General features: G+C 45.0%; 1 pseudogene; it reads left to right on the top strand.

Annotated features, from left to right (window-relative positions):
* The first annotated feature begins 22,226 nt into the window (after positions 1–22,226).
* Positions 22,227–22,391, top strand: LOC132207900 (U2 spliceosomal RNA; annotated as a pseudogene).
* The last annotated feature ends 5,330 nt before the right edge of the window (positions 22,392–27,721 follow it).

Genomic DNA, 27,721 nt, shown 5'->3' with positions numbered 1-27,721 from the left:
CAAATGTCTTTTAAATGTTGGAAGTGTACCTGCATCTTTCACTTCCTTTGGCAGTTCATTCCACATAGAAACGACCCTCTGTTTGAAACAGTTCCCCTTTACTGCCCTTCAAATTTTTCTCCTCTCCCGTTAAAAAAATACCCTCTAGTTTTGGACTCCCCTATCCAAGGGAGAAGGCCCTTGCTGTTCACATTATACCCCTCACGATTTAATAAACCTCTCAAAAGTCACTGCTCAACCTCCTATTTTCCAGTGAAGCCCCAGTCTCTCCACATAACTCATACCCTCCAGTACTGGTAACCTATAGACTGTAAGTGTAGCATGAAGCCACACAGAGTAGAAAGCTAATCCAGCCACGAGAAGCATCACCTAACCTCCATCTGTTTGGCCCTTCGTCAAATAGTCTGGCAATAAGAACTGTCCAGATTCAGGCATGAACCGGGAACGTTTCAGTTTGCTTCGTCCAGCTCCCTTGTCTTGAATTTCCCCTCCCAAATGAAAAGGGATCTCCCATTCACTTTAGGTGTACTCTTCATGATTATATAAACATATAAATCACCCCTCCATTCTGAGACTGCAATGGAAAAATGCCTCAACCAATCAAGCCTCTCCTTATGATTCTCAACCTCCACTCCTGGCAACTTCCTGCTAAATCTTTGCTGAATCCTCCCCAGGTTGATGATATCCTTTGAAGAACAGGAGATCTGAAGTGGACACATTACTCCAGAAGAGGCCTCACTGATGTTCTGCACAATTTCAACATGACGTCCCACCTCCTGTACTCAAAAGGTCTGAGCAGTGAAGGCAAGCAGGCTAAACACCGACTTAACCACCCTTTCTACATGTGATGCCAACCTCACAGAATTAAGGGCCTGAGCCCTGAGGTCTCTCTGTTCGACAACACTAACCCCAAGGCCCTACATTTAATTGTACAAATACTGATCTTGTTTGTTTTACCAAAATGAAATACCTCGCCTTTATCCAAATTAAACACCACCTGCCATTCCTCAGCCTCTTAACCCTGTAAATCAAGATCTCTTTGTAATCCTGGACAGCCTACGTCACTGTCCACTATCCTGCCTATTTTGGAGTCATCTGCAAACTTACTGACCATGTCTCCACTATTTTAATCTAAATCGCTTTTTTTATGTAAGGTCAAACAAAATTGGAGCGAGCACTGACTCCTGTGGAACACTTCTGGGAACAGGCCTCCGGTCTGATAAACAACCCTCCACCACCAGTCCCTGTGTCCTGTCACTAAGCCATATCTGTATCCAGCTGACAAGCTCCCCCTGAATCCCATACGATCTAACTTTACTAATTAGTCCACCTTGTGGAACCTTGTCAAAAACTTTACTCTTGTCAAAATAAACTACATCCACCATTCTGCCCTTAATAATTTTCTTTGCTACTTCTCCAAAAAACTCAATCAACTAATCATTCCTTGACTCTCCAAATACATAAATCCTACATTTGACAATTACCTTCAAATACATACCCAAAACCGAAGTCAGACTCAGGTCTACAGCTCCCAGGCTTCTCCTGATATCCCTTAAACAAAGGCACAATTTTAGCCACTCTCCAGTCATCTGGCACCTCACCCGTAATTATAGATGATGCAAATATTTCTGCAAAGGGGCCCCAAGTTTTCTCTTTAACTTCACACAGCATGGTTTGATGCACTAAAGCAGGAACTGGAGGTTTAAAGTCAGAGTGTAATACAGCATGGAAACAGGCCCTTCGGCCCAAACTGGTCTGTGCTGACTATGGTACCCACTCAGCAATTTCTAACTGCCTGCATTTGGTCCATATCCCCACTTAACACTTCCATCCATGTACCTGCCCAAATGTGTTCTAAACGTTGCTATTGTACCTGTCTCAACCACATTCTCTGGCAGCCCATTCCAAATATGCACCACTGTCTGTGTGAAGAAGTTGCCCCTCACGTCCTCCTTAAATCTGACCTCTCTCACCTTAAATCTGTACACTCTAGTTTTCCATTCCCCATCCCTGGGAACAAGACTACGTGCATTCATCCTATCTCTGCCCCTCATGATTTTATTCACCTCAGTAAGGTATGCCCTAATTCTCCTCCATTCCAAGGAATAAAGTCCAATCCTGGCCAACCTCTCCTTAGAACTTGCCTGTATTCCTAGCAACATTCTCGTAACTCTTCTTTGCACATTTTCCAGTTTAACTATGCCTTTCCTGAAACAGGGTGACCAAAACTGTACACCACACTGCAAGTGTGGCCTCACCAATGACCTGTACACCTTTAACATAACATCCCAACTCTTATATGCAATGCATCGACCGAAGAAGGCCAGGATGCTGAATGCTTTCTTCACCACCCTGTCTACCTGTGATGCTGCTTTCAACCAACTATGCACTTGTGCTTCTCAGTTTCTCTGCTCCACAATATTCCTCAGAACTTCACCATTTACTGTATAACTCCTTCCTTGGCTGAACTTTCCAAATGCTAACACCTCACGCTTAGCTGTGTTGAATTTCATTTGGCAATCCTCAGCCCACTTCCCCATCTGATCACAATCCCCGTGTAATTTTTGATACCTCAGCAATACCTCTTAAGTTTGCAGATGATACAAAATTACTAATCATGCCATATACATTCACATCCAGATCATTTATGTAAGGGACAAATAACAATGATCCCAGTATTGACCCCCGTGGCACACCATTAGCCACAGGCCACTAGTCTGAGAACCAAAGTTCAGCCATCACGCTATGCTTCCTACCATCGACCCAATTTCGAATCCCATGATCTAGCTCTCCCTGGATCCCACACAACTGAGCCTTCATGACTAGGCTGCCGTATGGGACCTTGTTGAAGGCCTTACTAAAGTCCATATAGATAGCATTCGCTGCCCTAAACTCATCAATCCTCCTGCTTACCTCCTCAAAAAACTTGAATAGATTTGTCAGACATGATTCCTGTGCACAAATCCATGCTGACTAACCCTAATCAGATCTTGAATATCCCAGCTTTGGTTGATCCACTCTCTAAATATCATCTTCAATACCTTGTCTTCCACTGGTTCACTGGCTGGTCTTTGCTACCTTTCTTAACCAATGGAACAACATTAGCCACCCTCCAGTCTTCTGGAATTTCAGTCGTGAGAAAAGATGAAGGGAAAAATCTCTGCAAGGGTCTCTGCAATTTCTTCCCCAGCCTCCCACAGTGTCCGAAGATGGACTTCATCAGATCCAGTGGAATTATCAACTTAATGTGCTTTAAGGCTGCAAACGCCACCTCGATGGTCCAAAACATCCCCACTTGCTTCCCTTGTTTCCTTAGCATCCATGATTCTCTGCTTAGTAAACACTGAGGAGAAATATTCATTAAAAATCTCCCCCATCTCCGTGAGCTGTTTTCAAACCAAAATATTTCTACCCCTGACTTGTACCCCCTCCATTTCTTTCTCAACAGTAAAAACTGATGCAATATATTCCTTTCAAATCTCTCTCCTCTCCTGATGCTCAACACAGAGTTGATCTCTTTCATCTTTATGGAGCCCTGCTTGCCCTCTCGGTGCTCTCTTGCTTTTAATGCACTTGTAGAAACTCTTTGAATTATTCTTCAGCTTATCAACCAAGGCAGTTTCATGTTGCCTTTTTGCCATCCTGATCTCCTGTTTAAGAATGCCCCCAACACTGTTTACACTGTTCAAGAGATTCATTTGAGCCAATTTTTTTTATATCTACTAATTTATTTTTTTTAAATTCCTGACTAAAACCTGAGTATCTTTTTTCACCCATTGTTCTCTAATCCTACCAGCCTTACCTTTCACTCTTACAGAGACATAATGACTCTGAATTGTCACATTTTTGAAAGCCCCCCACTTATCAGACATCCTTATACCTGCCGTCTACTCATGTCAACTTTTGAAAGTTATAAAAACAGAAGCTGCTGGAAAAGCTTCGCAGGTCTGGCAGCATCTGTGAGCGACAAATCGGAGTTAATGTTGCAGGTCTGTTAATCCTTCCTCAGAAGTGTTGAGAGTTCTTTTCTTATAGCATTAAAATTTGCCTTCCTCCAATTAAAGCTTTTACTTTTTCTGGAAGGCATATTCTGTTCCATAATTGTTTTGAAACTGATAGTAATTCTGTCACAAGACTCAGAGTTTCCCTGTACTGTCACTTCAGTCACTTGCTCCGCCTTTTTTTTTCCATAGGAACATCGATTTATTGATAAAGAAAAGTTTCTTGAACACATTTCACAAAATACTCACCATCTAAACCTTTTACACACTGGCAGTCCCGGTAAATGTTTGGAAACTGAAAATCACCAACTATTATAACTTTATTATTCTTACACGTATCTGAGATCCCTCTGGATATTTGTTCCGCAGTTTCCCTCTGACTATTAGGAAGCCTATGGTACAATCCCGTCAGATGATTGCTCCTTTCTTATTTCTAATTTCAGCATATGTTTTCATGGGATGATTTTTCAGAAGCATCTCTTCCAGTGATAGCAGCAATGTTTTCCTTATTTAAAAAAAATTCCTGCAATTGGCCCATATTCGCTCCAAACCATTCAAATTCATGTACTTATCTGAATGTTTTTCAAACATCGTAACTACCCACATCCATCACTTCCTCTGGCAGTTCGTTCCACACACTGAGCACTCTAAATAAAACAAAAAGATGCCCGTCATGAGTTTTTTAAAAATCTTTCTCCTCTCATTTTAAAAATATGCCCCTGGTTTTGAAATCCCCCACCTGAGGGAAACGACCTTTGCTATTCCTTATCTGTGTCTCTCATTATTTTATTAAAACTACACAAGGTCATCCCTCAACCTCTTACTTCCCGTGAAAGAAGATCCTGCCAATCCAGCGTATATTTATAACTCAACCCCTCCATTCCTGGCAATATCATGGTAAGTTTTTTTTCCAAACCCAGTCCAGTTTAACAATATTCTTCCCATAACAGGACAACCAGAGCAGCGCACAGTCCTCCAGAAGAGGACTCACCAACATCACTTCCCAGCTCCTGTACTCAAAGGCCTGAGCAATGAAGACAAGTGTGCTAAATGCCTTCCTCACCACCCTGTCTACCTGTGATGCAAATTTCAAAGAATGATGTACCTGAAACCCGAGGTTTTTTTTTCCTGATCTGCAACACTACCCAGAGCCCAAGCATTAATTGTGCAAGTCCTGCCTTTGTGAAGTATTGTGTTGTGGTAAAACAAACATTTATCCAAATAAAATTCAATCTCCCATTACTCAGCCCATTGCACCAATTGATTAGGATCTCTCTGAAATCCAGAACGCCACTAGGCCATCTCCCTTATTATGACAACAAATAATAATCAATGAGAAGATGTTCTGCTTCATTTGTACAAGGAAGGGGTCAGACCAGATCTCGAATACTGTCTGCAGGTTTTGGTCTTCTCTTCGTTTATTCAAAGTAGCTCAGAGGAGGTTTACAAGATTGAAACCTGGAATAAGTGGGTTGTCTGAGGAAGATGGATTGGGCAGGAAAGAGGGAAAAGGATTTGTCAGGAGCTGCTGATTAAAACAGGAAACTGATGTGAGCCAGGATATAGGGTGTAGTGAAGTAGAGTCTGTTTGGATTGAGCTGAGAAACACCAATGGACAGAAAATGACCTTAGTGCTGCATATGGAACCCAAGCTGCAGTAATATTAGGGAAGGCATTAGGGTGGAATTGAGAGATATAAGGCATAAAGTTATGGCTTTAATTACAGGTGACTGCAACCTACTTATAAATTGTCCAAATCACAACTGTAGCAGTACAGTGCAGGAGGGATATTTAGTGTCTATATGGTACAATTTTATGAATCAACATGTTGAAGAAGCAGATGGGTGTTGTATAATGAGGATGGAATAATTGACAATCGAGTTGAGTACGGGCCCTTAAGGATGAGGGACCACAATAGGATAGAATTCTTCACAAAGCTGGAGAGTGATGAATGTTGTTTCTGAGACTTGGGTCCTGTATTTAAATGAAAGAAGTTAAAATGATATGAGGCACGAGCTAGTTGTGATAAATGGTGAATCAGTGTGTAAATGGATGATGGGAAATGGGTAATGGCAAATGTTGAAAGAGGACGTGGGCAAGCTGTGGAAGTTCTTCATCGCAGCCTGGCATAAGAACAAAATGGGAAACATGATCAAACCACAGCACAGAAAGGGAAATGAACAGGTATTAAATTTAAGGAAGCAGCATACACAATTAGGTCAATAAAACAACTGACAACAGGATTGGGAGCAGTTTAGGTTTCTGCAAAGGGAAAGAAAGGGATTTAATCAGAGTGAGAAAACAGAACATGAGTGCATGCTGCAGGGACCATACAAACCAACAGAATTTTGTTTTATATTCATTCACAGGATGTGAACTTTGCTGGCTTGGCCAGAATTTATTGCCCATCTGTGATTGCCCAGAGGGCTATCAAGTGTCAGCTGCATTGCTGTATGGCTGGAGTCACACACAGACCAAACCAGGTGAAGGATAACAGTTCCTTTCCCTGAAGGATATTTATGAGCCAGATGGCTTTTTCCTGACGATCAACAGCGGTTTCATAATCATCATTAAACTCTTAGTTGAAGATTGGTAATGAAAGACTGGTCAAGAAGAATATAGGGTCTCCTGACAAGCAGAAACAGGGAATTTATAATGGGGTACAAAGTGATAGCGGAACAATTAAATATGACTGAGATTTTCAATAAGGAGGGTACAAATAACCTCCCAAAATTAAGGGGATCACAGGGTCTAATGGGAAGGTGGAATCAGAATTAGTAGGAAAATGATATTGGGACAACTAATGGGATAACAGGCAGATAAATCCCCAGACACTGATAACCTTCATCTCAAAGTACCTTAGGAAGTGGCAATAGAAATAGCAGATTCACAACTGGTTTTCCTCCAAATTCTATAGACTCAGTTTTTATGGATTGGAGGATCGCTACTGTAACCCCAATATGTAAGAACGGAGTCAGAAAGAAAACAGGGAATTTGCATAAAATTGTTGGTTGGAAAAATATGTTCGTGTCCACTATAAAAGATGGAATGACAGAGTACTTGCAAGATAGTGTCAAGATCAGACAGAGTCAGCAGAACGTTTTTCCGTGCTGTAGACTCTGTGTTGGGTGTGAATTCCCTCCACACCACTCACCATCCTGACTTGGAAATGTATCGCTACACCTTCAGTGTTGCTGGATCAAAATCCTGAATTCTCTCCCTAACAGCATTATGCGTCCACCTACCGCTCATGGACTACAGTGGTTCATGGAGACAGATCACTGCCACTTTCTTAATGACAGTTAAACACAGCCAGCAATGCCCACAGGATGTGTTTTTAAAAAGACTATCAAGGCCAAGTGCGAATGTGGAATTGAAGCCAAAATAGATCAACTTTGACCTTTTTGAGGCTTGAGAGGCAGAATGGATAACTGATTCCGAATTTCTGATCTCTTCTCCTATTAAAATGCATCATCTCACCAGGAATGATGTATTCCCTGTAACTTAGAAGGATGACAGCTGATGTGATTAAAACTTTTCAAATGTTAATTGAAGCTGGTCGGGGTGTAGAGAGGAACTAATCCACTGGGTGAGTGAAGTGGGAGCTCAAACACCCTCCTCACCCGCAGTCATCAGACAAGACCTGAGCTTCTTTGTCCTGCGGTTTATTCAAACGTAGGAATGAGGAACAAGTGTGGGTCACTCGGCCCCTCGAGCCTGCTCTGCGACTCAATAAAATCACTGATTTAATTTCAACCTCGGTTCTATGTACCTGCATATCGCAGAATATCTTTCATTGTCTTGGTCAGCAAGAATCTGTCTCTGCCTTTTAAAAAAAAAGATGCTGCATCCACTGCCTTTTGCCGAAGGGAGTCACAAAGATTCTCAGCCCTCTGAGAGAAAAGAAATGTTCCTCACTATTTCAAATGGACTCACCCTTACCTTTAAACAATGACCTCAGTTCTAGATCCTTCCACAAGAGGGACCATGTTTTCACCATGCATCTGGTCAGGTCCCCTCAGGATCTTTCGTGTTTCAATTTAGTATCCTCTTTCTTTTCTAAACTCCAGACAATACAGACCTAGCCTGTATTTTCCTCCAGATGTTCCTTTAAGGCAATCCACTCATTCCAGGTATTAGTCTATTGAATCTGCCCTGAAATGTTTCATAACAACCTTCTCTAAGTCGGGTGACCAGAACTGACAACAGTACTCCAAATACAAATCCCACCAGTGCAAAAGGGGGAATTAATTATCGAAAGGAGGACCATGAATTCCCACCTGCTTGCAGGAATGCATTTTCAGCCAGCTTCGGTCATTTACACGTATCCAGTTACAGACTGACACAGGTTATGGTCAGATAGTTGTACGGTTTGTATTGTTACACCGACAGCATTGTTGTGGTCTCACTCAAACCTCCCACTCTGGCTCTGCACAAATAATGATTGGCTCTGTAGCCAGTTCCCACAGCCTGATTTGTCCTGTATTTTTCATCTTCTGTCCTTTCAAAGATATCAAATGATCCAAGTGGAATAGCTCAGCAAGACTGACAACATCTGTGAAGGAAAGAACAGAGTTAATGTTTTGAGTTCGGTGACCCTTCCTCTGAACTTGAGAAAGGATCATCAGACCTGAAACATTAACCTGTTTTTTTCATTCACAGATGTTGCCAGATCTGCTGAGCTTTACCAGCAAATTATTTTTCATTCCTGATTTACAGCATCTGCAGTTTTTAATGATCCAGGTGACAATCCAGCAGCTTTCATTCTACTTTTAACTGTTGTAAATTTATTTTTTCAGGGAATTGGAAAGGGAGCATTTACTGACAGGCTGCTCAACTCAAACACTGGATCAAGAACTGCCGGGAACACTTAATTCTCAGGAGCTTTGAATATGGAAGGAACAAGTGTCATTCACAGTGAAGAGAAACCATATACGTGGCCTGTGTGGACAAGCCTTCAGTCAATTGTCTGGCCTGTCAGTACGTAAATGCAGTCAAAACAGGGTGACAACCATAACATCAAACAGCTCTTGCTTTGTCATATCATAGTGATGGATCTCAGTTTGAGTTAAGCAAGGGCCACTCATCTCCTCTCCTCCCTACATTCTTAGTGCAAACATGGACCAAACAGCTGAATTCCAAATGTGAGAGTGACTATCCACTATCTTAAGGCTCCATTTGACAGAGCATTGTATTAAGGAATCATGACAAAGCTAAGTTCAATAGGAACCAGAGAATATTATTCTTCCTTGGATAGCTGGTTTTTGAAAAGATTGCATCTTCAGACCTCAGTAAATCGAAACAAGGTGAATTTATTCAAACTTGTACCACATACTTGTGGAAGAGGTCTGTAAGTTTAGCTCGGAGACACTCCACCTTTTACAGCTCAAAACAGCATGTGAAGGCATTTTCATGTAAAAATGGTTGCATATGACATTGATATGAAATAAATTATTTCACTTACTTACTATAAAAACAGGATGCTGTTCAGTTTCTGACAAAGTTCTGAGTCCTCTAATTTCAACAGGACTTCCACTTCCATACTATCTTCAGAGCTTCTCTATCCGACCGTCAGCTCACAGCTGGGTGAGTAACACTTACGTGACTATCTTAAGCTATACAGATAGTTTCTGAGCCCTAAGTAACTGTTGATGGTTCACTGTTATGGACCTGCAGTTAAACTGTCGGAGCAACAATAATTCTGACCTGATATGGTTGTATTTGACAGTTACCTTGTGCTGCACTGCTTGGACAAGTTTATTTTCTACTTGTTCTGTGTTTTAATGTTCTCCTTTTCCTTCTCTGTTTCCAATGTACATTCTCTTACCCTCCTCACTCTACTTCACCCTGGTTTGATAATACTGAATACAGAAGGGGAGGCTTGTGATTGTAGGATGGCAATCGTCTCAGCTGCAGGAGTTCCTCAGGATCAGGTTCTAGTCCCAACCACCTTCAGCTGTTTCATCAATGACCTTCCCTGCGCCATAAGGTCAGAAGTGGGAATGTTTGCTGATGCTTGCACAATACTTTAGCACCGTTTGTGGCTCCTTGGATACCAAAGCAGTAGATATCTAAATGCAGTGAGCCTGGACAACATTGAAGTGACCCTACCATGTGACAAAGAACATTTGCACCAACAAGTACCAACAAATAATGACCAAATCTGAGAAATGAGAATCTAACCACAGCCAAGTGACATTCACTGGGTGTATCTTTATGGAATTCCCCATTATCATCATCCTGGGGGCTAATATTGATGAGAAGCTGAATTGGAACTATCAGCTGAATAATGTGCATCCAAAATATATCAAACCCTCTCAACCACCTGATCTTCCTATCTAACCACATTCAGGTTTTTGTGAATGTTCGTTCCAAGGTCTGTTTGTCCCTCTACACCACTCACTATTCCTCACTTTCATAGTTCAGTCTCCCTAAATTCATTATCACTCACTCCTGTGGATTCAATTCCTTTCACCATTTTATCTTTCCACATGATTGATAACTCCCTGCAGTCCACGGTTTTCTTCGTCATGGTCAACTACATGATTATTTATTCTAAATTATGGCTTCTACAACTAGGATTTAATGATGGTTATACATCAGAAAGCAGTGGAACTCCACTGGATTAAAAACTGAAAGGACTGCAATTGCTGTAAATCAGAAACAAATAAGAAAACAGAAATTACTGGAAAAGGTCAGTAGAACTGGCAGCATCTGTGGAGAGAAATCAGAGATAACATTGCAGGGTGAGTAACCCTCAGAATTCCACTGGAAACCGGTGTCAAGATATGGTTCCTTCTGAGGTGGGGATTCGCAGCAGCTATAACAGCAGAGTATAACTATATGTGAATTTGTGGGTGGCTCCGGAGTTTATTTTTCTGAATGATCCCTTCCCACACATGGGACTGGTGAACAACCTCTCCCCAGTACACCTGATTAAATGAGTTTCCACCTCAGTGGGTAATTGAATCCTTCCCTCATTCTGCAATTTCCCTGGTTTCTCTGTGCTGTGGGTGTCCTTGTCTCTGTCCAGATTGGGCGATCAGGTGAATTCAAGTCAATGCAGAGAGAAGGCCTATTTTTTTCTTGTTGTGAATGTGTTTTTGTTCTTCCTTATTCTCCCGTAGAATGTGGGTATCGCTGGTCAGGACAGCATTTGTTGTTCATCCCTAATTTACCTTGAACTGATGTCAGAGGGCAGATAGGGATCAACCATGTTGTTGTGGGCCTCAAGCCACTTGTATGCCAGACCAGGCAAGGACTTCCCTTCCAAAGGGACATGAATGAATGGGATTTCAGGAAATTAAAGTCATGGCCTCTGTTCCTGAAATTCAGGTTTACTTTCCAGATTTTATTCATTGAATTTAAACTCCAGCAGCTGCTGTGTCTCAGTCCCCAGGGATTATCACCACTGCACTGCTATCTCTCCGCTGTATTGCCTTACTGTAGAGGATAATGTTCACTGTTCAGATCATCCCAGAGTGACAGAGACAGGAGAAGGCCATTTGGACCATCACACCGGTGTTGGTTCCTGTTGAGAAAGGGATTGAGTGAAAGGAAAAAGTACCAGCTGGTGCATGTTTGTAACATTTACAGTGTGCGTCCATGTCAGGATAAATGTGTTTTAAATGTAGGTTGAAGTGGTTACTGAGAGCAAGAAGCTGGTGCAGAGACAATGTGAGCAAAATTAACTTAGCTGCTAACAAACATCAATTTGTTGGTGTAAGCAGCAGAGAATGGTTTCAATCCAGTGACCTTCTGGGTAATGGGCCCAGCATGCTCCCTCTCCGCCACACACACACACACACACACACACACACACACACAAATAAATGTTTGACTAACAGACACACAACGTCGAAGGGACCAAGCAGACCAGCAACCCACACAGGTGGGCAGACTCATGATTTGACCGAACTTTTGGTAAATGCAAAACCAACAGTTACATGCCTCATTCCAAAGAAGGGTCACTGAACTGGGAACATTAACCCTGCTTTCTCTCCGCAGATGCCGTCAGACTTCAAGAGTTTCACCAGCAATTTCCGTCATTGTTATTTTTCTGATTGTTATTTATCAGTGGGTGATAACTTTCCCCGGGTTGTGAACAATGACATTCAAATTCATCTGAAGGCTATCATCGTTCCCCACTCTCTTGATCATCATTTTCTCACCCTTCTGCCTTCCATTGTCACACCCCACAGCTGGTAGGTTGTTTCACTTCCTCTCCATAATGGTGTCAAACACATGAAAATTCAACTGGTTCCAATGAAAAGGTCGTGGATATGAAATTAAAATCAAGTTTTCAAAGACAGAGATAGACATACAAAAAGTGAATTTAACAGGCAGGGGGAGTCTCTCAGGGGATGGGAGAGCAATCTCTAATATGGTTGATAATTGAGACATTTCCCTGGGAAAGTTCAAGAACCAACAAAAGAAGCTAGTCTTTTTACAAATTCTGTTTTGACCAACATTGATCTGTGATATTTCCCACAGCCCGATGACCCAACAATCCCTGCTCCATGTCAATAAAAGCATCTCTGGGTGTGGTTCAAGCTCACAGCCTCGGCATTTTACGCACCTCTGTACCATCACAGAAGGACCGCACGCTCACCGATTGTGTGATAGGAACCACAGAGTAGCCCTGTGCGCTCATTGCCATCCCACATTTCCCATTGTATCTTCGTGGCTGGGCCACTGACACTCTGATTCCAGGCCTGGGAACTGGGATTATCTGGTCTTCTGCAGTAGTACCTTGTGTGAGGGAATTTTGGTGAGGTTGCGGATGTTAAACAGACAACAATAGAAGGACACAGTACGCCCTCACACGCTGGCCACACTGTCATGCATCAAGAATATATTGGAAGTGACAACAAGACCCCTCAGACCACTCAGAGTCATGGTGGTGGACACTCCCACAGCTGCTCAATGACAAACACTTACAAGAATTAAAGACCCCATTCCCACAACATGCAGAACCAATGTGGTTTACAAAATACCATGCAATTATGACTGTAAATGTTACATCGGAGAGACAGGAATGAAACTAGACATTGGAATTCAAAAACTTCAACTAGTAGCAAAACGGAATGACAAACTCTCCTTAATATCGAGACACTCAGACAATGAAGGCCATCAGTTTAACTGGGACAAGGTAACCATAGTAGCCCGAGCCAAACATAGACATGCACAGGAATTCCTAGAGGCATTGTTCTCCACCCATCATGCAATCAGCAAACATAAAGAATTGGACCCCTATACAAACCCACACAGATCAAAACCAGAAATGACACTACTCACCATAACAGAGCAAACAGTATAAATTCTAAGCAGAGGAGAAAAACACTGCTTCAACGGAGGCTCTACTGATGATGTCACCTAGCATGGTGATGAACCATCTGAACAAGAACAAGCCAGCTTGGCGAACAAGTCAACAACTCACCCTCAAACTGAGCTATAGATCTTTGCCAAAACTTTGAGCCGAGCTCAATGTGAGAGCTGAAGACCAGTTTTCCTGTTTACCCTGGTACACAGATCACTCCGGATCAATCACCCACATTGACTATCATTTGTGTGTTGCCCTTTCCATGTCTCACCTTGGTTCAGCTTTCTGAAGGGTTCCATGCAATTTTCATTTTGCACATTTTACTGCGGAGAGTTTTGCAGCCTCATTTCAAGACCATTGAGTTTACAAACAGAAAGAGACCATTTAGACCATCAACTCTGCTCTGCCATTCAATAAGATCCTGTCTGATCTGCACTTTGTTGCCTTTCCCCATAGACCTTGATACCTTTATTGCTTAAAGATCTGTTGATCTCAGCCTTAAATATACTTATTGGCCCAGCCACAACAAACCTCTGCTCTGAAGAATTCCACTGATTCACAACTGTCTGAGAGAATAATTTCTTCCTCATCTCTGGCTTAAATATGAAACCCCTTTCTGATATGAGGTATTCTGGCCCTAGATGGTCCAGAAGGGAACCAACCTTTCTGCAACCAACCCATTAATCCTCCAAAAAACCTGCATGTTTCAACAAGGAGCAAGGATTTTGTTTTGCAGAACAGTGTTTGAGCAGACGAAGGAAATGAATTTCAGAGCTTCAGTGTTAGAAAAGGATTTGCAGATCAGAAACTTGCTTAGATACAGCAAGATCTAAGCGTGTCACTTGATTTTTTAATCATTCTGCCCTGGATATTGTTGGTCTTTGAATGTCAGTATTGAGTCAAATAAAAGTAACGTTAAGTTCCTTCCTTACATCTCCCGGTAACTATTGCCCAATATCTTAAATCTGTGTTTCTAAGAATTTTACTACAAGTGAAGAGGAACAGCTGCTCTTTATCTACCTTATCTAAATCTCTCATAAACCTAGACACCTTTGTCAAAGATCACCTCAGTCTTGTTTGCTTTGTGCAGAACACCTTCAGTTTCTCCAACCTGACCTTACAACTAATATCCCTCAGTTCCTGAATCATTCTGATCAATCTCCTTTCAATCACTCCACAGACCCTCACATCCTTTGTGCACATCACCTGTTTGTGCAGACCCGAATGCTTTGTGTTCAAGTGGGTGATGTTATCACACACGGGCAATTGCTCAATGATGTCACCCTGATTCCTGAGCATTTCCTGAACTGTGGGTTTCCTCTCACCCCAGTGCTTCTGATATCTTTTGAGCTGCAGACTCCAGCATTTGATTTTAAAGTTGAAGACAATGAAATTATTTCAGTATTTTTAACCAGTAATGTACACATTTTGTATCAGAGATAATAGGAACTGCAGATGCTGGAGAATCCGAGATAACAAAGTGTGGAGCTGGATGAACACAGCAGGCCAAGCAGTAGCTTAGGAGCTGATGTTTCGGGCCTAGTCCCTTCATCAGAAAAAGGGGAATGGTGAGAGGGTTCTGAAATAAATAGGGAGAGGCGGATCAAAGAGGGAGAGAGGAGAAGATAGGTGGAGCGGTGAAGGCAGCCGAAAAACTGCTCGATGTCCAAACGTGAGTGGTATTCATTGATGTGTGTGTGGAGGGGGATAAAGGTGAGCCCCTTACTGAGGACTGACCATTTGACCTCAGTCAGGGGGAGGTCTAGGGGTGATGGTGAAAACTCAGCAGGGCTCAGCGTGGCTGTCTCCTCTGGGGCTGCTGGCTTTTTGGCCTGCCGTGTTCATCCAGCTCCACACTTTGTAATCTCATGTACACATTTTGCTTCATATACTGTTCCCAGTTATCTGACTCTGGTGTTGGTGTGATGTAAATCAAGTCCCACTAACATGAGGATTTTGCAGAGGTGACAAAGAAGGTTGATGAAGGCAGAGAGGGTAAACATTGTTTGGATGCGCTACGCAAAGGTGTTTGAAAAGGTTCCTCATGGTAGACTGGTTAGATCACATGGAATCCAGTGGAAGCTAGTGGTTTGGATCCAAGACTGGCTTGAAGGCAGGAGGCACAGAGTGATGGTAGAGTGTTATATATCAGACTGAAGGCCTGTGACCTGTGGTGTGTCACAAGAATCAGTGCTGGGACACTGCTTATCCATAACTTTATATAAATGATTTAGATGGAAGCAGAGGAGGGATGGTTAGTAAGTTTGCAGATGCCCCCAAAATTCATGTTGTTGTGGATAGTGAAGAATGTTATCTCAGAGTACAACGGGACCTTGATCAGATGGGCCAATGGGCCAAGGAGTGGCAGATAAAGTCTAGATAAATGTGAGGTGTTGCAATTTGGTAAGGCAAACTCAGGCAGGACTTATAAGTTAATGGTCAGACTTTGTGGAGTGTCACCAAACAGAGACATTGGGGTGCAGATGCATTGTTCGTTGAAAGTGGACTCACAGTTAGACAGGGTGGCGAAGAAGGCATTTGGCATACTTGCTTTTATTGTATTGAGTATCAGAGTTTGGGCGTTACGATGCAGATGCACAGAACATTGCCACTTTTAGAATACTGCACTCAGTTATAATATCCCTGCTACAGGAAAGTTGTTAAACTGAAAGGTTTCAGAAAAAAAAAGATTTACAAGGATGGTGCTTGGATCGAATGGTTTGAGCTACAGGGAGAGGAGGCTGAATAGGCTGGGGCTGATTCCCTGGAACGTCATAGGCTGAGGCGTGACCTTACAGAGGTTTATAAAATCACGAGGGGCTTGGATGGGGTGAATTGGCAATACCTTTCCTGCAGGGAAAGGAATCCAAACCTGAGAGCATGGGTTTAAGTTGAGAGGTGAAAGATTTAAAAGGGACCTGAGGGACAGTTTTACATGTAGAGAATGCTGCATGTATGGAGGAGGTGGTACAGTCACAGCTCTTAAACAGCACCAGGATTGGGAAATGCATAGGAAGGGGACAGCGGGATACGGGCCCAATGCTGGCAAATGGGACTAAAATAATTTAGGATATCTGGTTCGAATAGACAAGTTGCAGCAATCAGAGATAATGGGAACTGCAGATGCTGGAGAATCCAAGCTAATAAAGTCTGAAGCTGGATGAACACAACAGGCCGAGCAGCATCTCAGGAGCACAAAAAGCTGACGTTTCGGGCCTAGACCCTTCATCAGAGAGGGGGATGGGTTGAGGGATCTGGAATAAATAGGGAAAGAGGGGGAGGCGGACCGAAGATGGAGAGAAAAGAAGATAGGTGGAGAGGAGAGTTTAGGTGGGGAGGTAGGGAGGGGATAGGTCAGGAAGACAGACAGATCAAGGAAGTGGGATGAGGTTAGTAGGTTAGAAATGGAGGTGCGGTTTGGGGTAGGAGGAAGGGATGGGTGAGAGGAAGAACAGGTTAGGGAGGCAGAGACAGGCTGGGCTGGTTTTGGGATGCAGTGGGGGGAAGGATGAGCCCAGATCATGGAGTGGGATGGGTTTGGAGGGAGGCCGTGGTGATTTGCCTTTTTTGCAACAAAAAGTCATATTTATCGAGGGAGATAGACCCACTGTTATCAGCGAGTGGTTCCTGCTGGCTGCGCACTGCCTGAGAGGGCGCTGGAGGCAGAATCATTCGTGACCCTCAGGAGAGAGTTGAACAATGAGAGATTTACAGGGCATCGGTAAGACCATGATGGGTGGGACTGGTGAAATTACCTGTACAGTCAGCTGATGCAGACAGTGACACGCTGAAGCACCTTCCTCTGTGCTGGGACATTCTCTGAGTGTGCGGTTCTGTACCGATTGTTGCTGCAATCTCACTGACCATCCGCTAGTCATGGAGCTGGTTGATGAGGCTTGTTAGTGACATGCCCCACCTCATCTGATTGGTACATTTCCAATGATCTACATTCATTGCAAAGAGATTTTTATAGAAAAGGTCTTGAAAAAGTACTGGTGTAAACCGACTATCGGTTTTCCCCGGTTAGGAAACCCAGGAGTCCGGGAACAACAGTAAAAACTGTCAGCAGTGACTTACAAGTCTTTGCACTCAGTCAGGCTGATGGAAAATATGGAAGGTAACTGGGACCTAAGGTAGTCCAGTATTACAATGTCTTTACTTTTTGGCCTTCTTTGGTTAAAATTGAGGGTGTGTTTATCTTTGTTAACTGGATCCAGCTGGTGCTTTCCCCAACTGGTCAGGGAGCCAAGGGGGACTGTGCTGGGGTGTTTTCTTTGTCTGTTTTTCTTCTTTGTTTGTTTTTTTTTCTTCTTTGTTTGTTTTTTTTCCCTTTAGTTGGTGTATCTACCCCCTGGGTAACCTGCATGACTGGGTAGGTGTACAAATATGTTTTTTTTGTAGATCTTATGAATAATGTATATTTTCTTTCAAATTAAAAAAAAAGGTGTGTTTATACCTGTTCTTATCATTGTGGACTGAGAAGAGGATAGAGCGAGTATTGGAGGTGGAAGGAAGATGTCAGGTTGATTGTGCACCCTTGTAACTGGTGGATCTTAATGCTGGTTAAGGCCTAATGCTGGTTCAGGGGAGCAGCAAACCTGCAAGGATGGCTGTGGCAAGTGCTTGTGCCCTGTGTCAGGGGGTCCGGAACACCATCTGTGTTTCCGTGAAGAAGGTGGATGAAGGTGCACCTGTGGACCGCGCCTTCTGTGTGAAGAGGGTCATTTTGGACTGTTGTGGGTTTGCTGCTGCTGACATTTACTGCCTGCAGGATTTCCCTGGAGGAGGTTTTTACAATGTAACCATCAGGAGCACCAAGCTTTGTGAGCGCTTCCTGGAGGTTTTCAAGGAGAAAGGATGTGAGGGGCCCCCTCTCTGCATTGACCGCTGTCCCACTGTTTGTGATGCCTGTGCCGAGGAGCCGTATGGTGACTGTACACATGTACAACATGCATGTGCGAGCAGCTGATGTCCTGACCTTCCTTGGAAGGGGACCTAACCAACATCCTGGACCCCTTTGGGATCTGGACAAGTAAGAGGCAGGCCAGGGTGATGCTGAGGACGGGCGTAGTCGGGAACATCATACACCCACCAGGCAGCTTCACGATTGGTGGGAGCAAGGACTACCTGACCTGCGCAAGGCAACCCAAAGTCTGCCATGCCTCTGGTAGGTCAGGTCACATGGTGGCCGACTGCAAAGTCACCATCTGATGGAACTGCAAGGAGGATGGACCCCTTGCAAAGGATTGACAAAAGAAAAAATCTGGAACCTTTGTAGGAAAGTGAGCTACATCTGCAGGCCGTGACTGTGGTGGGGGACCACCTACGCCCAGGTCACTAGCAGCGGCAATGCGGGGCAAGCCCCCCCACCCACCCTCCCCTGTAGGAGAGGCAGGCACCAGGCCCATGCAAGGACCTTTGTCCGACTGTGCAGGAGGGACCAGCCCCGCAGGATGGAACCGAGGCCAGCAAAGCGCCCCTGCACGCTCCGCTTTCTCCCCCACTGCCCCCACCCACCCCCTGACAACCCAGAGTCAATGGAGGAGGCTACAGGTGACCCAGGGGAGTGGACAACGGTCCGGAAGCCAAGGAGGAAGGCACGCTGGAGGGCCCCAGTGGTACACAGCGAGCGGTTGGCCATCCTGCAGCGGCTTCCAACCCTGCTGGCTATGCCTAGACCAGTCATTCTAGGTGGAGACTTCAACTGCATCATCGATGCAGATGGAAGATCCAGTGTGGGGACAGTGGGTGGGGAGAGTAAATTGGACGCCACGTCCAGATTCCTGCTGGACACGGTGAAGGACACCAAGTTGCTCGACGTCTTCAGCACCCCTGCAGACGGAGCGCAGCGGAGATACACCTGGTCGCAGCCAGATGGGTCTATCTGCTCAAGGATAGACTTCCTGTTTGTTCTCGGTCAGGTCCACTGGCGTCGAGCCGGTGTTCTTCTCTGACCACTGCCTCCTGCTGGCCGACTGTCACTTACAGGACAACCAGCAGACTGGCAAGGGGACGTGGAACATCAACACGACTCTGTTGACCACAGAGTATGTCGAGGAGCTTAAGAGGGTGTATGCAGGTTGGAGAACCGTGAAACCCCTCTTTGAGTCTCCGGGTGACTGGTGGGAGAAGGTGGAGGAGAACATCAAGAGGTTCTTTTGCTCAAGGGTGTTCGGAAGGTGAGAGAAAGGCGGGGAAAGCTGTCGCAACTCCAGAAAAGGACGCAGAACCTGCTCCTTCTGCAGTCAATGGGGGTCGATGTCACGGAGGATGTCCGCAAGGTGAGGGGCCAGCAAGCCTCCCCCTTTGCCACGGAGGCCTCCAGGATAATCTTCCGGTCCAGGGTCCGCACAGTGGAGCAGGACAAGATGTGCTCGGGTTTCTTCTTTCAGGAGGTGCACAAAGAGCTCTGTGCTCAGCCGGCTGAAGGAGAACGACGGCTCGGTGACGTCGTCTCAGCCTGACATTTTGAGGATTAGCAGATCCTTCTATGCCAGACTGTATGATGCGAAGCCCACGGCCAGCATGACCTCCGAGTTGCTCCTGTCGTCTATCACGGAGGTCTTAGGCGGCGGCACGAGGGAGTGGCTGGACCGGCAGATATCCCTGGACGAGCTGACTACAGCCCTCATGTCCTTTGAGAGGAATAAGATTCCTGGGAGCGATGGCTTACCGGTCGAGCTGTATTCCGCTCTGTGGGACCTGGTCGGCCAGAACCTGCTTGAGGTGTACGATCGTGCGCTTCAGAGAGGGGAAATGTGCAAGTCCATGAGGAAGGGCATCATCACCGTCATTTACAAGAGGAAGGGAGAGAGGGAAGAAATTACGCATTGGCGTCCCATTTCACTATTGAACATGGACTACAAAATCCTGGCTAAGGTCACAGCCAACCGGGTCAGGACTGTCCGGGAGTTGCTGAATCACCCTGACAAAAACTGTGCTGTGCCGGGCAGGAAGATCGCTGAGAGTTTCGCGTTCATCAGTATGATCGCCTACGTGCAGGACAGGCGGGTGGACACCTGCCTCGTCAGCCTGGACCAGGAGAAGGCCTTCAACAGGGTCTCTCCAAATTGGGGTTCGGGGAGGGCATCAGTAATTGGATCTGGCTGCTCTACACCAACATCGTTAGCACAGTCTCGATCAATGGGTGGGAATCGGACAGTTCTCCCGTCAGATCTGGAGTCAAGCAGGGGTGCCCGCTCTCTCCTGCCTTGTTCGTGTGCTGTGTGGAGCCCTTCGCCGCATCCATCAGGAAGGACGTGAGCCTGAAGGGCGTGACTATCCCAGGCAGCGGAGGCCTTCAGGTCAAGACCTCCTGCACATGGAACATGTCGCCGTCTTCTGCACCGATCGTCAGTCGGTGAGTGTGCGTAGACGTCGGTGAGTAGACATCTGCGGCCCAAGCCAATAGGGGTAAGAACGAGGACATATTCTTCGGGAACTGGGACAACCGCTCCTTCATCCCCTTCACCGTCAGCACAGACTACCTGAAGGTGCTGGGTGTTTGGTTTGTTGGAGCTGGGACATGCACTCAGAATTGGGAGGAGCATATCACCAAACTGAAGCAGAAGCTGGGCACGTGGACGTTCTGGTCCCTCTCCATCACGGGTAAGAACCTGGTTGTCAGGTGCGAGGGGCTTTCGGTACTGTTGTATGTGGCGCAGCCCTGGCGTATTTCCTGGATCTGCGCCGCTGTGGTCACCCGGGCCATCTTCCACTTCATTTGGGGGTGGAGGATGGACCGGGTCCGCAGGGACACCATGTACAAAGACCTGTAAAATGGGGAGAAAGTATGTACCGAACTCCAGCCTCGCCCTGACGGCTACCTTTGTGTGCGGCTGCATCAAGCTGTGCGTAGATCCTCAGTACGCAAACACCAAGTGTCACTACTGACTGAGGTTCTGCCTGTCCCCTGTGTTGTGAAGGATGGGCCTGGCCTCATTGCCGCAGAACGCTCCGAGTAGTTGGACCGTCCTGTACCACCTGTCGTTTGTGGAGAAATTTTTGAAAGGAAACACCTTCGACCACAAGGCCATCTGGCAGTGGTCAGCACGTAGTATCCTCGAGACGCTTTGGGAAAAACAGAGGGTGGATCGCGTCCTGTTGTATCCCTGTGCAGACTGCCAAAGTTATTTGGCAGAATGCCTCATCGCCAGAACTTTCAAACGAGCACAAAGACATTGCTTGGCTGGTAGTGACAGGGGCTCTGCCAGTGAGATCCTTCATGCACGCCCCGAATCTCTGTGCCACTGCACGCTGCCCTCGAGGCGGCTGCATGAGGGGGAACGAGACTGTCTATCACCTCCTTCTGGACAGTGCCTATGCACAGGAGGTCTGGAGGGGGATGCAGTGGTCTTTGTTGAGGTTCATCCCGAGTAGATCCGTGACGCGGGAGTCCATGCTCTATGGGCTGTTTCCCGGGATGCACACCGAGACCAACATCAACTGTGCCTGGAGGACCAACAATGCGGTGAAAGACGCTCTTTGATCTGCCTGCAACTTGCTGGTCTGTCAGCTGAAAGAACTGACCCCGACCGAATGTTACAGACTGGCGCACTCCAAGGTCCAGGACTATGTGCTGAGTGACGCGCTAAAGCTTGGGGCAGCCGCCGCCAAGGCGCGGTGGGGAAAGACCACCGTATGAAACGCCTCATCCAGAATAGAAAAAAAGGGCCCTATCTGGTAACTGGGCCCAGCTGGCGCCTTCCCCAACTGGTCAGGGGGCCAACAGAGACTGTGCGGGGTGAAGACTGCCGGTGTATTTTCTTTGCTTTGTTTTTTTTCTTCAATGTTTTGTTTTTTTTCCCTTTAGTTGGTGTACGTACGCCCTGGGTAACCCAGAGCAGCTTGCATGACTGGGTAGGTGTATGAATGTGTTTTTTTGTACATCTTATGAATAAAGTATATTTTTTCAAATTAAAAAAAAATGTTCTTATCAGCTTTTAATATCTGATATGTTCTTTACTTAAGGACCCTATATTAAACCGATTTTTTGGAACAGCAGCTTGCTCTGTCCTCTCCATGCATCATCCTGGTATTGCAGTGTTCCTCGGAATGGTGCAGTCTCGTTAAACCAATTTTAAAAACAGCCTTATCAAAAACTGAAGAAGGGTGTCTAGGCCTGAGGCATCGGACTTCCTGCTCCTTTGCTGTTTGGCCTGCTGTGTTCATCCAGCTCTGGACCTTGTAATCTCCAGCAGATCAGCACTCTGGAACCATAACAGCCCTTAGCCCAACAAGTCCACATCAAACCTCAGAGTATCCCAGCCAGACCTACACCCCACCTAATCAAACTCTCCCTTAACACAACAGGCAATTTAACATGGCTAATCTACCTAGCCTGCACATCTTTGGACTGTGAGAGCACTCTGAGGAAACCCACACAGACACAGAGAGAATGTGCAAACTCCACACAGGCAGTCACCTAAGGCTGGAATCAAACACGTGTCCTGGTGCTGTGAGGCCGCAGTGCTAAATACTGAGCCACCATGCCGCCAAAGTGCTTTCTCTCAACACTCTCACCCAACTTTCTCCAAATATGCTTTTTCCAAGGTAACCGTTCATCTCTCCTTTTCTGCATGCTCAGCACTTGTTCTAATGTTCGTGCCTCATCTGTGGTGCATGTCGCATCTTCCCACCAACACCATCCCTGAATATTCACACATGGCAACAGAAGTAAAAGAAAATTGCCTGCCAATACTACCTCATTACAAATAGCATTTCAGAAAAAAAAACAAAAGATGAAGCGATCGAAGTATTCACTAGTTTTGACTTTGATGGTGACGACTTGGGATGTATTGAACGAGAGATTTTGGAAACACTGTGAGCTAGGAAAAGATATGGCATATACACTGCACGTTTTTCATTTGAGTGCAACAGCAACCAATCAAATATGTGCTTTATTTTTCTCAAGTCAAGGCCTGTGAGTTTAATCAGATTACCAATTCACTAACATGGGATACAACTGCAAATGACCAAGCCAATTCTCACATTAGCCAGACCAGGAGATAGAACATAGAACATAGAACATAGAACAGTACAGCACAGAACAGGCCCTTCAGCCCACAATGTTGTGCCGACCATTGATCCTCATGTATGCACCCTCAAATTTCTGTGACCATATGCATGTCCAGCAGTCTCTTAAATGACCCCAATGACCTTGCTTCCACAACTGCTGCTGGCAACGCATTCCATGCTCTCACAACTCTCTGTGTAAAGAACCCACCTCTGACATCCCCTCTATACTTTCCACCAACCAGCTTAAAACTATGACCCCTCGTGCTAGCCATTTCTGCACTGGGAAATAGTCTCTGTCTATCAACTCTATCTATGCCTCTCATTATCTTGTATACCTCAATTAGGTCCCCTCTCCTCCTCCTTTTCTCCAATGAAAAGAGACCGAGCTCAGTCAACCTCTCTTCATAAGATAAGCCCTCCAGTCCAGGCAGAATCCTGGTAAACCTCCTCTGAACCCTCTCCAAAGCATCCACATCTTTCCTATAATAGGGCGCCCAGAACTGGACGCAGTATTCCAAGTGCGGTCTAACCAAAGTTTTATAGAGCTGCAACAAGATCTCACGACTCTTAAACTCAATCCCCCTGTTCATGAAAGCCAAAACACCATATGCTTTCTTAACAACCCTGTCCACTTGGGTGGCCATTTTAAGGGATCTATGTATCTGCACACCAAGATCCCTCTGTTCCTCCACGCTGCCAAGAATCCTATCCTTTCAAATTTGACCTTCCAAAATGCATCACCTCGCATTTATCCAGGTTGAACTCCATCTGCCACCTCTCAGCCCATCTCTGCATCCTGTCAATGTCCCGCTGCAGCCTACAACAGCCCTCTATACTGTCAACGACACCTCCGACCTTTGTGTCGTCTGCAAACTTGCTGACCCATCCTTCAATCCCCTCATCCAAGTCATTAATAAAAATTACAAACAGTAGAGGCTCAAGGACAGAGCCCTGTGGAACCCCACTCACCACTGACTTCCAGGCAGAATATTTTCCTTCTACTACCACTCGCTGTCTTCTGTTGGCCAGCCAATTCTGTATCCAAGCAGCTAAGTTCCCCTGTATCCCATTACTCCTGACCTTCTGAATGAGCCTACCATGGGGAACCTTATCAAATGCCTTACTGCAGTCCATATACACCACATCCACAGCTCGACCCTCATCAATTTTTCTAGTCACATCCTCAAAAAACTCGATAACGTTTGTGAGGCATGACCTACCCCTCACAAAGCCGTGTTGACTGTATTTGATCAAGCCATGCTCTTCCAGATGGTCATAAATCTTATCCCTCAGAATCCTTTCTAACACCTTGCAGACGACAGACGTGAGACTTACTGGTCTATAATTGCCGGGGATTTCCCTATTTCCTTTCTTGAAGAGAGGAATTACATTTGCCTCTCTCCAGTCCTCAGGTACGACTCCAGTGGAGAGCGAGGATGCAAAGATCTTCGCAAGTGGCGAAGCAATTGCATTTCTTGCTTCCCAAAGCAGCCGAGGACAAATCTGGTCCGGGCCTGGCGACTTGTCAATCTTAATGTTTGACAAAATTTTCAGCACATCAGCTTCTTCTATCTCTATCCATTCCAGCATGCACACCTGCTCTTCAAAGGTTTCATTCACTACAAAGTTCGTTTCTTTCGTAAAGACAGAAGCAAAAAACTCATTTAGGGCTTCCCCTACCTCCTCAGACTCCACACACAAGTTCCCTATGCTATCCCTGATCGGCCCTACTCTTTCTTTGATCATTCTCTTATTCCTCACGTAAGTGTAAAATGCCTTTGTGTTTTCCCGGATTCCTTCCGCCAAGCCTTTCTTGTGCCCCCTCCTGGCTCTCCTCAGACCATTTTTGAGCTCCTTCCTTGCCTGCATGTAATCCTCTCTAGCTGAACTTGACCCTAGCTTCCTCCAACTTATGTAAGCTACCTTCTTCCTTTTCACAAGAAGCTCCACCGCTCTCGTCATCCAAGGTTCCTTTATCTTACCCCTTCTTGCCTGTCTCAGAGGGACATATTTACTCATCACTCCCAACAACTGTTCCTTAAACAGTCTCCACATGTCTATAGTTCCCTTACCATGGAACAACTGCTCCCAGTCCATGCTTCCTAACTCATGAGATATTTGCAAATGTAGCAAAATGAGCCAGAAGTTAGATAAAAATGCTACATCAAGATGCAGAATTGCCTGTCTGCAAAGTACATGCTTTCTGAAAGAACTCTACAAGCTTTTCAGCACCTGAGACGTGTTCTGCCACAATATCTCTGCCTTTCTCTGGCATTTTTGCACTTTGATGTCTCAACTAGAACTTAATGTTTCACAGTGCTCCTGTCTTGCCTGGTTGTTTATCACAGGCATAAGCCAGGCAGCTTAGCACTGTTATTACCAGCAGTCAGTCAAGGGTTTGTCAGCAGCTGTGGCAACACACATATGTTTCGACCAAATAGTCGCGTCGCAAAGTCTCAGGGAAACAGTTCTCAGTCAGGGCAAGGGAGACAGGATTAAGTCAGGAGATCCTGACACAGCATGTCCAAGAAATTACTCAATATCAGCCATGTGGGGCAAGCACGATCAGAGGATCTGTATCACTTTCGTACAGAGAGGTGGCCACACTCACTACTAATTACATTCTCAAAATGCTCCAGGAGATTGGTTGAGCCTGAATTATGATCATCAAGCCAAGCTGACCCTCTCCATTCTTGTCATTGGGGGTCAGTTTGATGAAATTCTCAAAGGTGTTCAGGAGATTGGGAGTTTCATAGCTCCCTGAAATAGCAACACAAGTGGATAAGACGGTGAAGAATTTCACTTTCACGGTCCACAGCATCAGGATTTGGTCAGCTTTGATATCTGGCTCATAAGTGAGATGAGGCTTTTTTTTCAAACATGGCAGAGCATGCATTGTTCCTACGAGAACAACTGTGGTTATTCATGCTCTTTTTTTTGTTTCAACCATGAAATGGCCACAACTTGATCAAAAGTGAAAGTAGCCATCAACCAGTTTGAACTGTCGGTTGTCAAATAAATTAAGACAGAGATAAATGTATTTGTGGGAGATTTTTTAAAAAATTTTTTTAAAAAAAATCATTCATGGGATCTTGATATTACTGGATAAGAATGGCAGTTTCCTTCCCTAAAGGACATAGGTTTTTCCAACAATGACAATGGATTCATGGTCATCATTAGATTCTTATTTCCAGATTTTTTTTTAAAACTCAAATTCCACCATCTGGAATGGTGGGATTCAAACCTAGGTCCCCAGACCATTATCTCGGTCTCTGTAGAGTAAAGTACAGCAGACTAAATAGAAAATAAACCAAGACATTGTATGATATCTCGTGCATACGTATTCATCATGAAATCCATCACTGCCATGGACAACAGGTAAAGATCTGAAGAGACTACATTCCCCGCCCCCCGCGAACAGAGTCACAATGGACACCAGGTTTCATAGCCGATTGGGAAAATGCAATCGGGGATATAGTACTGGACTCCTCCCAATCTTTTGTTTAGACTTAAAACTTTCATTTTGTGGGCAAAAATCAAAAGGAAACATTACGATTGTTTACAAATCAACAAATACCTATTAAAAGTCGAAACGTGTCTGTGGAGAGCAATAGGATCCGTAATTGTAAAAGGTGTGCAGACATAACTAATAAATAAAGGGCCATCAAGATCATCATAGGATTCCTACAGTGTGGAAGATGGCCATTCAGTCCATACAAATCCTCCAAAGAGCATCCCATCCAGTCTCACACCCTACTCTGTCCTTGCATTTTGCACACAAGACACTAAGGGGAATTTAGCATCGTCAATCGACCTAATTTGCACATTTATGGACTGTGGGAGGAAACCAGCGCAGACAGGGTCTGGGTAAGACACTTTTCATAGGTTCAGTGTGGACTTGATGGGCCAAGTCATCTGCTTCCACACTGGAGGGATTCTACGATCTCCAGAAACAAGCCCAAAAATACCTGGTTTGGAGACAGCTAACAGCAGAATTTAAAAAAAGTTACTCAAATTTGCTGCTAGTTAACCAGTCCTGATGAACCAGGAAATCCCTTTTCACACACTGTGCTGGTGGATAGTCTTTAGTCAGTGTGAATGTGTCGTGACGTGACTATTTCCAAGCTCCACCTGACAAATATACAACTGTTATTAACATTTCATTCACAACATCAGCACCTTTAATTGAGCAGAGATTAGTAACATCAGTACAAACAGCCAAAAACTATAGTTCATTTGATCGTGAGCGTGATAGCAAAATCCTTCAACTGTGGTTCTTTGTGACAGTTTGGATGACTGAGTGAATGCTTTCCCACACTCAGAGCTCACGAATGGTCTCTCCCCAGAGTGAAATCGCTGGTGTGTCAGAGGGGAATTCGAG

This window comes from Stegostoma tigrinum, unplaced genomic scaffold, assembly GCF_030684315.1.
Source record: "Stegostoma tigrinum isolate sSteTig4 unplaced genomic scaffold, sSteTig4.hap1 scaffold_200, whole genome shotgun sequence".
NCBI classification, from domain to species: domain Eukaryota; kingdom Metazoa; phylum Chordata; class Chondrichthyes; order Orectolobiformes; family Stegostomatidae; genus Stegostoma; species Stegostoma tigrinum.
The sequence above is the reverse complement of the archived record's forward strand: the minus strand, read 5'-3'. Positions and strand labels throughout refer to the sequence as shown.